The 14,828-nt window shown below is 58.5% G+C and overlaps 1 protein-coding gene across 1 annotated transcript in view; it reads right to left on the bottom strand.

The window, feature by feature from the left end:
• Window positions 1-14,828, bottom strand: part of PDZRN3 (PDZ domain containing ring finger 3) — an 88,580-nt gene that overhangs the window by 11,110 nt on the left and 62,642 nt on the right. The window lies entirely within an intron of this gene.

The raw sequence follows: 14,828 nt of genomic DNA, 5'->3' as shown, positions 1-14,828 counted from the left end.
CAACTGAACATACTAAGTGAATGGAGTCACGGGCCACAGGTGGGTGCGGTGGAGGCCGAGGAGGCGCTCAGACGGCTGGCGCTTTGGCCGGCGTCCAGGAGACGACAGCCGGGTTGGTCACAGCGCTGTGTCCCAGTGTGCGTGGCGGCCACTGCTCCCTCGTCCCAGCCCTCGCCTCCCACCTCCGACACGTTGAGTGACCGGCACGAGGCCACGCTGGTGGCCATGGTGGCTGAGAACACTGGAGGCTGCGTCCAGGGCTCTGCTCAGTGGCACCTCTGGAGCTCACTCAGCGTGGCCACAGCTCGCAGAGGGGGACACAGGAGCAGGGGCTCACTCCCAGAACAGGAAGTCATTCCCAGCAGCACGGAGAGCCCGGACCACCTGCCCTCCCGCCCCACCCCCCCACGGCCCAGGGGTGCGGCTCGGTGCTCCCACAGTTTGGTGACATTGCATGATGTCACCTCACGAACACCGTCAGGCCCGAAATATCCCTACGCCATTCCCCAAGTGGTGGGTTTGCTCTTTATGGGCAAATGTGCAATCATGGTGCAGGAAAGAGTCTGCAGAACTAACGAGGTCCGTCCAGAGGTGTCCAGCCACGTGCTATGAAAACAGAACCATTTATAGAGGACGACACAGGAATACTGTACACAGGACAGTGCTGACCCAGTCCCTTCAGAGCAGGCCTCGTGGGACCCACACAGTTCTCTCCATCGGCTGCCCTGCGATAACTTCCTGAATCTCCCTGATAACCTGAAATCTCTTCCCTTTCAAAGGTGATTTTGCTTTTGGGAAAAGCCAGAATTCACGGGGCGCCAAGTCTGGGCTCCAGGGCAGCTGAGTCACCTGGGTGGTTTTGGTGTTTTGCCAAAAAACTCTGCATGAGCCCTGGCTGGGGTGGCCCAGTGGATTGAGTGCCTGCCTGCAAACCAAAGGCTCACTGGTTCGATTCCCAGCCAGGGCACATGCCTGAGTTGTGGGCCAGGTCCCCAGTAGGCGGCGCTCAAGAGGCAACCACACATTGATGTTTCTCTCCCTCTCTCTCACCCTCCCTTCCCCTCTCTAAAAATAAATAAATGCATACTCTTGAAAAGCCCTCTGCAAGAGATGTGATACACGGGTGGGCGAGTTGTGAGGAAGCTGCCGGTCACCAGCTGCCCACAGCCGCGGCCTCTGAACCATCGGAACAACTTCCGTGGGGGAACGTTCAAGCCCAGTGCTGAACCGGATGCAGACCTGTTGCTGTGCTCACTCGGTCATTTTGAATGTGACAGCCACACAGTGCACGCGCTCACTCCACTGCCCCCACTGACTGGCACAGTGAAGTCGTCCTTGTTCAGGCATGCGCACTCCAGCCCGCTCCCCTTGGCTGCCCGGTGACATCGGTGTCGGGCAGACGGTCTCGTTATGTTAACAATGGCTGGACGTTTTTCCAGACAGACCACGAGTGCCTTCAGAAGTTCGCCTGCTTCTCACATCTTCTTTGGAGAGAAACACCGACAAGTTCACGTCACTTACTGTGGTGACTTAGCCCTGAATTTAAATCCCTTTGATCAATGCTACATTCTTTCCAAAGGCACACATTTAGTGTTCCTCTCCGGCACACGCATGTCCCCTCAGCACCTCCCACCTCAAGGTGCATCGACAAGGAGGTCCGTCCCCTGCAGTGCGGAGCTCTCGGCCTCCCCGTCCAAGCAGAACATGGCACCCACTCCCTGTGTTCTCCTGTGCCCTCCCACGGGGCCTGGGGGGCCAGGGCCTGGCGCCCTGGCTGGGCTGATGAGGAGGTGTCAGGCTCTGTCCTTGCAGTGAAGCCCAGAGTCGTCCACGCGCGCCTTGAGGGAGTGCAGCAGAACCCGAACTCCGGGCCGCACAGGGACTCCAGGGCACGGCAGAGGGGAGAATGGCTGAACTGCCCAACGCGGAGACCCTGCCCCCAGGAGGGTTGGCCACTCCAGGGCTTGGCACACCACTGTCCTTACGCTTCCACCTTCGAGAAAAGAGTAACAGGACACAAAGGCATTGCTTCTAGTTTTCCAAACCAACTGACCCCCTTCGTCCCTGCCCTGATCAGAGCCCAGGGGCCGTGGCCCTGGACCGGAGGCAGTGAGACCGGGAGGGGGGTCAGAATGCGACCTGCAGCCTCTCGAGGCCCCCCCAGGCAGAGCTCTCTGGGCTGTGCCCTCCGCAAGCACACACTCCAGGCTCGGATACCACAGGGAGGGACAACGTGCTGGTAGGTCTGTCCCTGAGGAGCTGTGGGCGTGACAGCCAGCCGTGCCGGTCTCTGCCCTCAGCAGGCACTGGGGACGGCCGCCCCAGAGGGGGCTTTACCCACGAGGAGCACGGACTCAGGATTGTGGCTGGTCCCAAGTTGGTCTTGATGCATAAACACCAGACCTCTTGCCAGAGGGGACGACCGTGGGTGTCGTCTCCCCTGGGACCCCCTGGCCATGCTGACACAAGAGTCTATCCCCGGGCCGTGTCGTCCTGCACACAGTCAGGGCGCGGACACAGCATGGAGACGCAGTAGCTGCCTGGTCGCCCAGCAGCCCTCTCTGTGCTCCCCCTGCCGAGGGAGCTCGGGTTCCGATGCCCAGGGCTGGGAGCCGGGCTCCAGGCAGGTGGGACGGGAGCGGGAACCTGTCAGGGGCATTGAGGCTTTGTCCCTCCTTAAAGCGGGACACCAGGCAGGGAGGGTGGCCCTTTCTGCTGTGGGCAAAGCCCCGCGTGGGTGGCCTGCAGCCCTGGGGGTGTCTCTGGCTCACGCGGGAAACTGGTGTCTGAGGCTGAATTAACGCTGAGGCTGAGGGGTGCAGAGCAGAAACACGGACGATCTGACATCTCCGGTGATGTCACCGAGCAAGCGAACTGGTCTCGGAACCTCTGAACCCTGAATTCTTGGCATACTCGTCATCATGTTCCTTACACTTTAGGCCATTTCGTCTTGGAGCCTAACTACCTGCCACCCAAGACATCCGGCAGGGTCAACATCACACACACACGTGGTCACGTCAGGCAGGATGTAGTCCCACTGGGTCGCGAGGAGTTTCTGACGATGCTTTTGTGAAGTGGGGCCGCATCCCCATCAGCTCCTCTCACAGAAGAGTGATGGTCGTTACTGCTCCGCTGAGCACACACTGTGGTGCTGAAATGGTGCCCAGAAAACCAAGGGAAGAGCCCACCTGGACGGGCCTCGGGGATGAGGGCTGCAGGGTGCACAGCTCCCGGTCCTGCCGCTCCCAAGCACGAGAGCGGGAAGCCCTCTGAACTGCGCACAGTGGGTGCTGCTAAAAGGTGTCGATTCAGAAACACACCCACAGCGCCCTACCCCAGGCCGTGGGGAAAGGGCGGCACAAACCCAGGGGGAGGTGGGGAGCCCCGGCCGACTGCCAGGTGCCCTCTCAGCCCTCCCTGAACTGTCACCCCCACCAGGGCCCCACCCTCGAGGTGCCCGAGGGGACATTCCAGCAGCACAACACCGTGTACGTTTCGGTCACACGCAGTTCAAACCAGCCCTGCCACACACCAGGCGGCCTCCTCCTTCTCCACAGCCCGGGTGGCGTGCACGGGACCCCAACGCCGGGGTCAGGCCACAGCCGGGGTCCTGACTCGGGGCCGTCGGCAGTTTAACTGTGGAGTCCTGTTTCCTCCTCGACGAGGGCAGTGTAGTTGACACGTTGGGGACATTAGCAAGTTTAATGAGATAATCTACATACAAGACATGCAAACGACATGAGCTCGCTCAGAAACCGGGGCTCGTGGGGACCCTGCACCAGGACAGTCCCACTTCCCAGGAGACACAACCTGTAAATCGCAGACGCAGCCCCGCTGGTGGGCTGAAGACGCGTCTGTAGGAGGAAGGGCTCCCAGCCCTTCCCGCCCCCACTCCCCGCCCATGCATGGCTGCCAGCACTAGCAGGAGTCCCTCCTGTCCCCGTCCTTGGGTTCCTAGGGGTCCTTCAGGGGCCGAAGGAGATGAAGTTTACAAGCTCCTGGGTACGTGTGCACGAGCTCCGGACGAGACACCCTAGGGACTGTTACGTGGCCGCGACAGGCGATGAGATGAGGGGAGGCTGCTGGCCCAGACCACCCATCACTGCAGCCAGGTTTGTTTCGAATTACCTTGTGCCCATAACACTTATCACACTGCCACCGTGCAGTCACATCACCGGCGAGGCGATGACTCACCGCCAGCCACGGAGGACGGCAACCCGCCTCCTGGGATCAGCACCGCCCGCCCGCCCCCCTCCGCCGTCACAGGCAGAAGGCTCACCCGGGGACGTTCAGCCGGTCAGATTAAACACCATTAACTCGCCCAATTGAGCAGATTGCTTTTACAACCGTTCGCACTGCTCGAAAACCGAGCAAATGGGCTGTTGTGGAACGAGAAGTGCTGATTGCAAACTTTATTATAAATCCAATGCCTGAGTGCCTCACCTAAGGCTCTGGTGCCGTCAGGGAGGGGGGCCTATCGGTTTGTCCCCCGGCAAACGGGCCACAGACATGGCATGACGCAAAGGGACCTTTATAGGACAGTCTCCCGAGATGAGACGATCATTCTGAGGGGTGAGTCCTCCCTGGTGCCATTTCAGCCTGGGGGACGTGCCCACGGTGGCTCGCATGGCACACGAGGCTGCCTTTGCCACAACACCGCACAGGTGCCAAACTAGGGCCTTGTCCGCTTGGGGGTAAACTCAATGACAGCCCCCCACCCGCCCCCCAGCTCTCGGCAGCTGCTGCGGCTCCTCTGACTCCCCCCCGCCCCCAGACCGATGGCCACTGGGGAGAATGTCCTGGGCACAAGCAAGGCCACTGCAGGGCCAGTTCGGCCGAGTGGCCCAGCGGCTGCCTGGCACTGAGCGCAGGGCCAGGACAGGCTCGGCCTCCACTGACCTAGACGCTGTCCCCGTGGAACCGCTGTCCTATAGCTTGTCTGTCACCTTCCAAACCAGGAGCCCAGAACCTTGCGAAGTTCTCTATTCTGCAGTGCAAGCAGAACAGAGAACAGAATTTGGGACATATTTGAATGCCACGTTTGGAAAAGGCAGTCCACGCTCTCTCCCAATAGAAAAACAAGTATCTTTACAGGGAAGACATCTGGTTTCTGAGGACAGGTGCCTCGTGGTCACCTCCATGTGTATTACACACAAACGACCCAGTATGAGGTGCTAATGCAATTTAAAAGTCAGCCTATTATAAACTGTGCCCCTGGGGAAAATCCAACTTTTAAGGGTTCATTTAATTAAATATGGGGCAGTGATTCCATTCTCCAAAATATCACACCTGTTTTCAAACTACTTAGAAGTTAAATTCCACCAGATGTCAGGAGGACAATAAACCACAGGCTGAAAAGCAGGAGGGTGCGTCCCGATGTGGCTGGATCAGAAACCTTCTCAGAGCGGTATTAGCAAGAGGGGGGCACAGGCGGCTCCTGACTCCGCTCCCGGGCCCCACGAGCAGAGCCACGGACAACCCTGCCAGGACAGGACCCCGCGGAGGGAACCCCGGGGCACGGGGTGAGGTGGCAGCGCCATGCAGAGACAGCGACACTGTTGGTGAGAGAAGCCATCGCCCTTGACCGCACTGCTCCTCTCCCCGGCAGGTACGCCGGGCAGGCAGGTATCCCCTGAGCCTCTGGCCCCTCCTTTGGGGACAGAGAACTAGGGGGGACAACCAGCGCCCCCCACATGGAGGGTCACTCTGTGGGAGCCCCTGCTCTGCCTTCAAACCACAGGGACTGCAGTGGGGTTGGCGCTCAGCCCCCAGGAACCTGACGTGATGAAGGAGGTAGAGGGGCCGCCACACCAGTGGGCACTCCGAGTTCATGCCACGGCACCAGGCCGCCATCCCAGCCCTTGGCAGCTATGAGCCCTGCAGAACTAGGCCGGCAGAGTTCGGACCAGGGAGGTCAGACCAGGGTGTGGCCGAGCCTGGCTCACACCCTCCGGCAGGCGGTGCTGCTGGCCCCGGGGTCTGGCGTGCTCCTGCCCGGGCCGGGAGCTGAGGCACAGCCCCTCCGGGGAGTGTGTTCTGGCCCCGGTGCACAGGAAGGCTGGTGACAGCCGGCAACGTGGGTGGGAGGCGGCCTGAGCTGAGCAGCAGGACAAGAGCTTCACTGGCTTTGGAGCTGCTTCCTTCTCTGTGCCCGGGTTGGACCCCGACTCAAGGCCGCACTGAGGCCGCACAGACCCGTCATCACTGCTGGACCACTCCCACCGCTTTACCCATCTCACCAGAGACCAGTGACCAAAGGTGATGACCTCTCTGACCCAGTTTTTGGGGCCAGCTGCCCCCCTCGGGCCCAGAGCCCCCACTGGCCTGTTTGACAACAGGCACCAGTCAGCACCGGGCTGCACAGGCTCCTGGTTTTCAGCCCCTTGTCAGTGCGTGGGCCGCACGGCCCAGGAGGCGCCCAGTGGGTGCTGGTCTCGGGACGAGCGCCCTCCCTCACTGTAGGGGCCCAGCCCCCACTCTGTGTAGGACCCTGAACAGAAACTTAACCAGGGGAGGAGGAGACCAGAAAGCGGCGCCGAACCACTTGAACTTCAATTCCCGGACAGTCTCCAGGCACCTGGCCCTGCACTTCCCGTCTCAGGTGTAGACAGTGGCTGGAGAGAGGACTGACCAGGCCGGGCCAGGGGCACAGAGGCACCTGGTCAGGAGCCGTCCCGCCGGATGCATCTGTGCGGCAGGTGAGCACAGCCGACGGCAGCGGCGCGAGGAGAGGGTGCGCAGGGCCCGTCATCTGGCCAGGAACTCCTGGACTGGACACGAGGACAGCACCGCGGACGTCAAAGGCCACTGTGACTCTGGGGCGTCCCTGCTGCTGCCACTGAAACGGTGCCAGAAGGTGGCAGCTCTGTCTGGGCTTCTCGGACGCCCCAAATAGCAAATAGTAAACAGCCGCTGGACGAAGGGACACAGCTTCGCTTTCTTTACAAATTTTTAATTAATTAACATGCACGTCACCCCTAATGTTAAGTGCCACAACCACAGACACTTTGGGCAAGGAGGGGAACAGCTGTCACGAAGGGCAGGACAGGAGAGTACCCGCCACGCCGCCACCTGGCCCGGGGGACACCTCACCTTCCCCGACGTCTGACAGATCGACTCTGCCCTCACTGGTTTACCACGGAGAAGAGGGTCCATCTGCGTTGTTCACAAAAAGACAGAGTCTTTGCTTAACGTTTCTTTACTCACAAACACGCAAATGCGGAAACTCTCCGAAACCGTTCTGTCTACAGCTCGCGCAGGTCTTCGCGTCTACGCCAGCACGCGGCAGGGTCTGAGAGGACTCTCACGGGTGAAGACTGCCTTACGGTGACAGAAATACAGCAGTGCTTACAGCTTTCAAAAGATCTTTATAGCCAACCGACCCCTTCTGATCCCCCTTAGTGTTTTTGTTTACTTTCCTTCGGAATTTGGTGGAGAGGAAACTAACAAAAGGTATCTGTATTTTACTAAATATTGAGTCAACTTAAACATTTCTAAGACATGTAACTTATGAAGAATATTACAGTGAACATCTGAAGCCCCACTGTGAGAAAAAGACACCAGAAACGTGTTGCCATGACGCACTGAACGTCACGAGTGGATGGTGAACAGAGAGCGTCCAGGGAACTCACCAGGAGGAACAGAGCGAGGTGGCCCGAGAGCCCTGCCGTCTCCCGGGACCGAGAACTATCACCTAACTGGGGCAGACGTGACGGTGCAGCCCCAGTGCAGGGGGGATAAACCGGCCAAACTGAACAGCCAGAAGCACCCAGCCTCCCAGGGAAGTGGGAGCACCCCCGACGGCGGACACGCGCTCTTCCCCACGTGGGAACGGGAAGGCCGTACTTAAAACACAAAGAAAGACTCCAACCTCACACCATATACAAAACACAAACTATGAAAGGCAAAGTTTATAAGGCTTTTAGAACAAAGTATGAGGCAGGAGCTTTATGGCTTCAAGGTAGAGAACATACGTCCTAACAGACCGAGAGTGCAAACCGTAAGGCAAGACTCAGGTATTTGACTCCGTTCAGTTACAGGAGTCGGGTCACGAGGACGAGGCAGACCAGCCACACACGGGGAGGAGTGTGCAGACTGGCTTTCTTAAAATCCTGCAAACCAATAGAAAAACAGGAAGGATCCAATGGAGAACTAGGTAAAACCTAGGCAGGTACTTCAGACACAAGAAGAAACTCAGATATGGTCAATAACCACTAAAAAAATAAAACATCACTACAACCAGAGTAAAGCAGGTTTAAACCAACGTGTGCTCAGTCTTCACACTCACTACAGTGGCAAAGCGAAGAGTCGGGCAATTCCAAGTGGCCGACAGGGACTCGAAGCAACAAGAACCTCTCCGCCACGATGACGAGTGAGCCGGCACTGCTGAGACCAAAGAGGCCTGTACTCTAAACGCCCCCGTCCCTCCCTCCCTCCTGTCCAATGCCAGCATCTCTGTCACTGCAAGAGCAGTGGGTCTCAGAGTGTGGTCCCCAGACCAGCGGCAACCGAAACCCCGGAGGGTGGAGCACAGGACTGCGCACTAGCAAGCCCTCCCTGTGACAGTGACGGGTGTCCAAGTCCCAGAGCCGCGGAGTGAGGGGTGTGGCGAGGAAGCTCCCACTCTGGTGGGCGCACAGGGCATCACGGGAGAGCGAGCTCAGGGCTGGGACAGTGGCAGGGGTGCAGGGCATTCTGGGAGTGCTCAGCACCAGGACCGTGATGCCTGGGGCATCCTGCGAGGGCTCAGAAAAGCACCTGAGCTGGTGTGGTGGCCCAACGGCCTCTGTCCCGAGGGAAAAGCAGGTGAACGCTTTTATGGTCCCCAATTTAAAGCAGAGGCGGAAGGGGGGCAGAGCCCTGGTCCAACCCCGAGCCGTTCCTTCTCCCGGCTCCATCAGTGTGGAAGTGGTTTCTCTCCCAGTGTTAACAGGAGCAAGCAGTAGGGAGTGACGGACAAACGCCCACGCTGATGGAAGCGTCCTTCTCAGCCCTGGGCAGGCGCCGCACTCGGGACCACGGGCCCCGGGTGTGTCAGCAGGAAGTGGGCTTCCCGCACCTGCCGGGCCTCCACCAGCTCAGGATGTGAAGCCGCTCCCAAAACAAAGCTGCAGAGCTGACTGGTCGTTTAAACACACACACCCCTGCTTGCGAGGAAACTCAACCAGGGTCAACCCTGCTGCACAGGGGGCAGGTTCATGTTCGTCCAATTATCCACCGTGAACCCTGCGGCAGCAATGGCACACACACCGCTGACCCTTGGCAGACTCACAGCCGCTTTGCTCTACAGCATTGACTCACCTCAGGGCTGCGCAGAGCTGATCGAACAGGAGACTAGGACCTATGCAATCCGCCTTCCAGAATGTCCCTCACACCTGGTTCACACTGGCATCTACTATAGAGATCCGTGTTTTTCCGACCAAACCGGCTAACTGATGCAGACAGGGTCACAAACACACACACCTAGTCTTCTGGCAAGTCGCAGCCACGGGGCAAACTTGTGGCTTTCAGAACTGACATCAAGTAGCACAAAAAGGCACACACGACTCTTGGGCCGCTTTCTGTCACCATCGAGGGGCGTAGGGACATGAGCTATCTCAAATCATCCTTCTTAAAACTGCCCGGGAGGTTAGTGGGGCCCTGGGCTCCTCTGGAGCTCCTGTGTGTTGCCCACCGTGCTGTCCCCAGACCCGAGGGACTGAGAGGCTCCCAGGGGCCCTTGCCATTGCCTGAGAACAGACCCAAGTACCCTGAGGCTGATGGAGGTGCCCCGCGGCACTTGGCTCTGTTTAAAAATGTGGGGTTTTCACGCCGGCCCCAGAGCAAGAGCAGATTCTAAAAACCCCCCCGATGAGAATGACTGGAACAGAGAAGAATTCTCAGTGTGGGGTCACGGCGCAGATCCAGCCCCACCCATAACCCTTCGTGTGTTCCTCTTTGATGTGAAGGCCACGGCACTTGACTCTGCGTGCTGTTGTGAGAGGACGTGTACGGTGGGCACTTAGCACAGGGCGACATGTAATAGGTGCTCAATAAATGACCCTGTGGCTGCTGTGACGCCTCTGGAGTCGAATCAATAGGTTCTCCCTGCCGTCCAGACGTCTGCATGCGGGGTTTCGGGAGCACGTTACTCTAGTTTTTAGTTTGAGGCCTAAACTCCACCCAGAACTATTCCCTGCTCCCTGATGAAATGAGCCGAGTCACTATTCTCCAAGCACCTCTGGGTGAGGTGGGGGGACTGCATGACACTGACCAGTGAGTCCTTTCTCCAGCCCAGGCCTCCCTGGGCAGAGCCCCCCTCCAAGCCTCCAGATGGGCGTCCCCTCGCCATGAGAGGGCACGGCGGCGTGGAGGGCTGCAGCTGCCAGCGCCGAGCCAGCAGCGCCACAGACACCCACCCCATCTCTGCAAACACTCCCTCCGCGACCAGGTGACAGGCTTCAGCTGGAGCCGGGCCACAGCCCTGGACCCCGCGGCTCTCCCTGCTGCCTGGACGTGCAGTCCCCTGGGCGGGTCCGTTTGTCCACGCAGAGGTCCGCGTCCCAGAAAACCGTAAAGCCTGTTCCTTCTCCTCCTCCTCCTGTTCCCACAGTGCTGAGTGAAGTCACAAGACAGGCTGCAGCTCCAAAACGTGAAGCAACTGCTAACTTAAACTTTAAAAAGCCTGTGGCACAGACGCTATCTCAATGCTGCCTGGACAAGAGAGCGACCACGAAAGCACAAAGAACCGCTGTGACTCGGGTGACCTTCCCACCCCAGGGCAGGCAGGAGGCGGGGCTTGCGGTCCCCCTGGAAGGGCTCCAAACACCCCCAAACGCCTCCGAGCATTGTTCAGCCAGGGCAGATTGCGTACGTGCTGCATCCCCCCCAGACCAGGCGACTTCGCGTGCTGCTGTTTTCTAATGTGATTAAAGGTACCATGAGGTATGTGTGCAGCAGAAGCAAAGCCCCTGTTCAGCATCATTAAGCTCACAGCAGCCCCAGAAAGAAATGGCAGGCAGCTTGCCAAAGGCCCTAATGAAGAGCATCTCTTTGAATTATCTCTGGATGAGGAAACGATAACGTCTGAGCCCCAGAATATTTGATCCTCTGTGTGCGGCTGTTCAGAGGGCTTGCTGAAGCCAGGCACACCGGACCTTCTGGAGCCACAGTCTGCGGCGGAAACCTTGGTTCCCCTGCCCTAATAAGGCTTTGCGTGATGAGAGTGGGAGTGATCATTAAGTCCTGTGAGTGTTCTGTGAATTCCTTTATGCTACGGCTCAGGACCCCCGAACAATAGGAGGAGAGGCACTCTGCTCAGTGGGCGGCGAGGTTGGTGGGTCCGAAAAGTAGCGTGAGTGTCCTGGAGACAGACCCGCACGGCTTCCTAAACTGCTGACCAAGTGTGTTCCAGACGGAAGTCGCTCATCAGCAATTTACTGCATGTGGCTTGGGCCAGATACAGTTATAAATTCACCGTGTGAAAATCAAACAAACAGAATCCAGACGTCCTCTGTTTGTGGGTGGGGGGGTCCTCATAATGGGACTAAGCTGCAGAGTCACACGGGTGTGCAGGGGGTGTGCTGGGGTTACCTGTGGAGGCTGACCTGTGTCACTAACTCGTCCACGGCAACAGCTGGTGAGGAACATTTTTGTGCACCGATGGTTAAAAGGAAAAGCTGAGCTACCAAAACCACATTTCGTGCACCGTTGGTACCTTACACGGATTGGCCAAGTCCGTAACACAACTTGTTCTTGCTTCAGTCCCAAGTGACTGACTGGCCTAGAACCGGGCTCAGTGCGCACCAACCGCACTGGACGCCGTGGCACATTCAGGGTCCCGGACGGGGTGGGGCCGACCTCCCAAGGGCGCCAGACCGCTGGTGAAGGCTGGGTCCAGCAGAGTCTGTGTTTCCAAACATATTTATGATGCTCATGTTTTGTCAGATATGTGCCCCTGCACACATGGCGAGGGGCACAGGCCCCAACTGGTTTGTTTTGGCCATTTCTGTGCCTTGGTGCGGAGGAGACACCCCCACCTCCGGCCCCGCCCACTCCCTTCCCCCGGGGTCTCTGTCTCATTAGATGCAGGCCGCCAGCTGGGTCTTGGGTCCTTGTGATGCTACGCGCCCTCTGGTGGTGGGAGCAAAAATGACAGTCCATGGATGCTAATCAGATTGTTTTCTGACTTGTATGGCTCTTAAAGAATATGTTAAAATATTAATTATTGTAATAAATTAAGAAGCAAGAACCTCTTTATCATTACCACAACCTTGTCCTAATATTCTCATATTTAAAAACCTTACTGACGGGATGATTTTTTTTTTGAATATTGAAGAAAAATTTGAAGGCATGGAAATAATTTAGGGGGAAAACAGTTAACTGCCAGAGTAAGGCCACCGACAGCAGCGTGAGGGCCTCCCAGGCAGGGTGAGGCTTGATTACGTAAAAGGAAACACTCAGACGGGACAAATGGTGGTGGAAGATTTGCAGGGGGCGTGGGGGGGGTGAACACACAACACAATATACAGATGACATAGGCTTGATGGAATTGCACACCTGAAACCTATATAAGGTCACTAACCAATGTCACCCCAACAAACTCAATACAAATTTTTTTAAAAGATAAGAAAACAACACAAGTGTCAGAGATAAGTGATCTGGGTTACACTTTAAATATCCCTCAATCTCAACTGAAATTTCCTGCTGCTAATAATGACACGCAGGTCAGAGAAGCCACCTGCTGTGAGGACAGCCCCCAAGTCAACGCACTTGCCCCGAAGTTGCTGAAACTCTCCCAGAGGGAGGTGTGGATGCAGGCCGGCAGCCCCCAGGTCCCGGTTAGGCTGCCTGGGACCAAACTGCCTGGGACCGCCGGGGGGTGGGGGGGGGTGGGCAGGGACAAACGAGGGAGGGAGCACGGGTCGGCACTCACGTCTAGGCAGTGTGTGCGGAGCCGCCTGGCCACACGCTCTGACCCGTCCTCCTAAGACACCCGCTGTGACATCTGCTCAAACACTCCCGTGCAGACAGCTCCGCGCCACTCTCATGGAAAGTGCACAATTTCACAGAAAACGTGCAGCAAAGTCAGCGAGGCCGGCTGGTTCTGAACACAGATGCGCCCCAAAGCCTCCAACGCGCCCGGAGGAGCGGCGCCCAGCCAGGTGAGCGCCTTCCGCGCACAGAACACAAGGCAACGGGTACCTGGCAAACTTCGTAGAGCAGCCGGTACTGCTCCTCGGGCTTCCGCAGGCTGCACAGGCTGCAGCCCATGTTCGGGGAGGCAGGCGTCTGCGCAGGCTCCGGACGTGCCAGCTCTCTCCGGGAAGGCGACCCCTCCGAGTCCCGGGCGCAGGGACCTCAGGCGCTGCTCCGGAGGCTGCAGACCGCTGCGCGCCCGCCAGCCCGCCCGCCCTCCCTCCAAGCAGCAGCTCAGAGACACTGCGCTCTCTCCTCCTCCTTCCTCCGCTCAGCTCCCGCTGCCTGGGCTCCGTGCACACGTGTATATACTGCTGCTCATGCATATTAATCAGCGCTCATTGACTATTCATAACAGACAACGCACAGAAGCCATAATTGCCAAGTAGGACAGTTGAAATCTCTCTAATTAACAAGCAAGTGCTCCAGTGGTGGGGACAACAAAAGGCACCAACAGTTGCTCCGCAAGCGGCTCCTGAGCAGCGACTGGTGACCAGTGACCAGCGACCACGGCCGCCTCCTCCTGAGGGGGTGTCTCAGCAGAACCCCTAGTGCACCTAGCTGAGCGGACAGTATTTTAAAAAATATCTCAAGGTTCGTGGTGACATAAAGAACTCGCTGCTGCAGGTGGTGAAGGCACACGAGCGGGCTTCACACAATGGGTTTTTTCCGAACGGTGTTCACACAATGCTTAACGCTTTCCTAAGTCGCTGGGAAAACCCTACACACGTGAATAAACCGTAAAAATTCAAACTGTGAGACACACCTGTGCATGTGCAAAGGGACCAGGACTGTGAGGACGGGGCTGCCCTGAGGGGAGCAGGCAGACGTGCTCGGGGCGGCCCTGCTGACCGGGGGCAGCGTTGACGCCAGCCTCACGCCGCCCCCACAGCGACGCAGGCGCTGCCGGACCGCAGGGCCCCCGGATGTGCCTGGACGCTGCAGCTGTGCCCGCGTCCTGGGCCGCGAGGGCAGGAGACGCCACGGCTCTCAGAGGGGGCACCGTCCCACCACCCAAGCCCCTGCCCCACTGAGTGAGACACAGTTAAAAACACATTTCCTTTCTGAGCTCAGACGGACAGCTTTTATTCTCCTATTCTCCACGGAGAGAGCTGGCACCAGAGGTAAAAAACAAAAACAAACACAAAAGCCCTTTTTGTAAGCGACAGCCCCGTGGCCTGAAGGAAACGCACACACGGGCGCCTCTCCCCCCGCAGATGGTGGAGGTGAAGTCTCACGGCGGCTCCCACAGCCCGCGCCCCTTCGCGTCAGAAAGGGCTCGCTGTCTGGGAGGACTCCCACGTGCCCCCGGAGGCCTGGCGGGGCCTGCAGCATAAAGCCACCTTTCAACGGGAGGCAGACGCCCTGGGACGTGACCGAACCAGTCCCAGTAAAACCCCCGTGGGCGGGTGGCCAGCAGGCACATCTGGTCCCGTTTCTCGGGCAGCCGGCGAGGAGGTGCGGGGACCGGGCTACGTCAGCCAGAGGGGAGGAAGGGCACCGCAAGCCGTCCCCAGCTGCTGTCACCTGGGCAGCCGCAGAGGTGGGGCTGCACAGGCAGGGCCCTGGGGTCCCCAAGCAAGTCCCAGGCTCTCGGTGTCCCTGTCACTGGGGCGGTGGCAGCAGGGGGTGTGTTGCAGCTGCCCATGGGC

Source organism: Artibeus jamaicensis, unplaced genomic scaffold, assembly GCF_021234435.1.
Source record: "Artibeus jamaicensis isolate MK-2021 breed Jamaican fruit bat unplaced genomic scaffold, CSHL_Jam_final contig_519, whole genome shotgun sequence".
Classification (NCBI taxonomy): Eukaryota; Metazoa; Chordata; class Mammalia; order Chiroptera; family Phyllostomidae; genus Artibeus; species Artibeus jamaicensis.
Note: the sequence above shows the minus strand (reverse complement) of the source record. Positions and strands in the feature narration are given on the sequence as shown.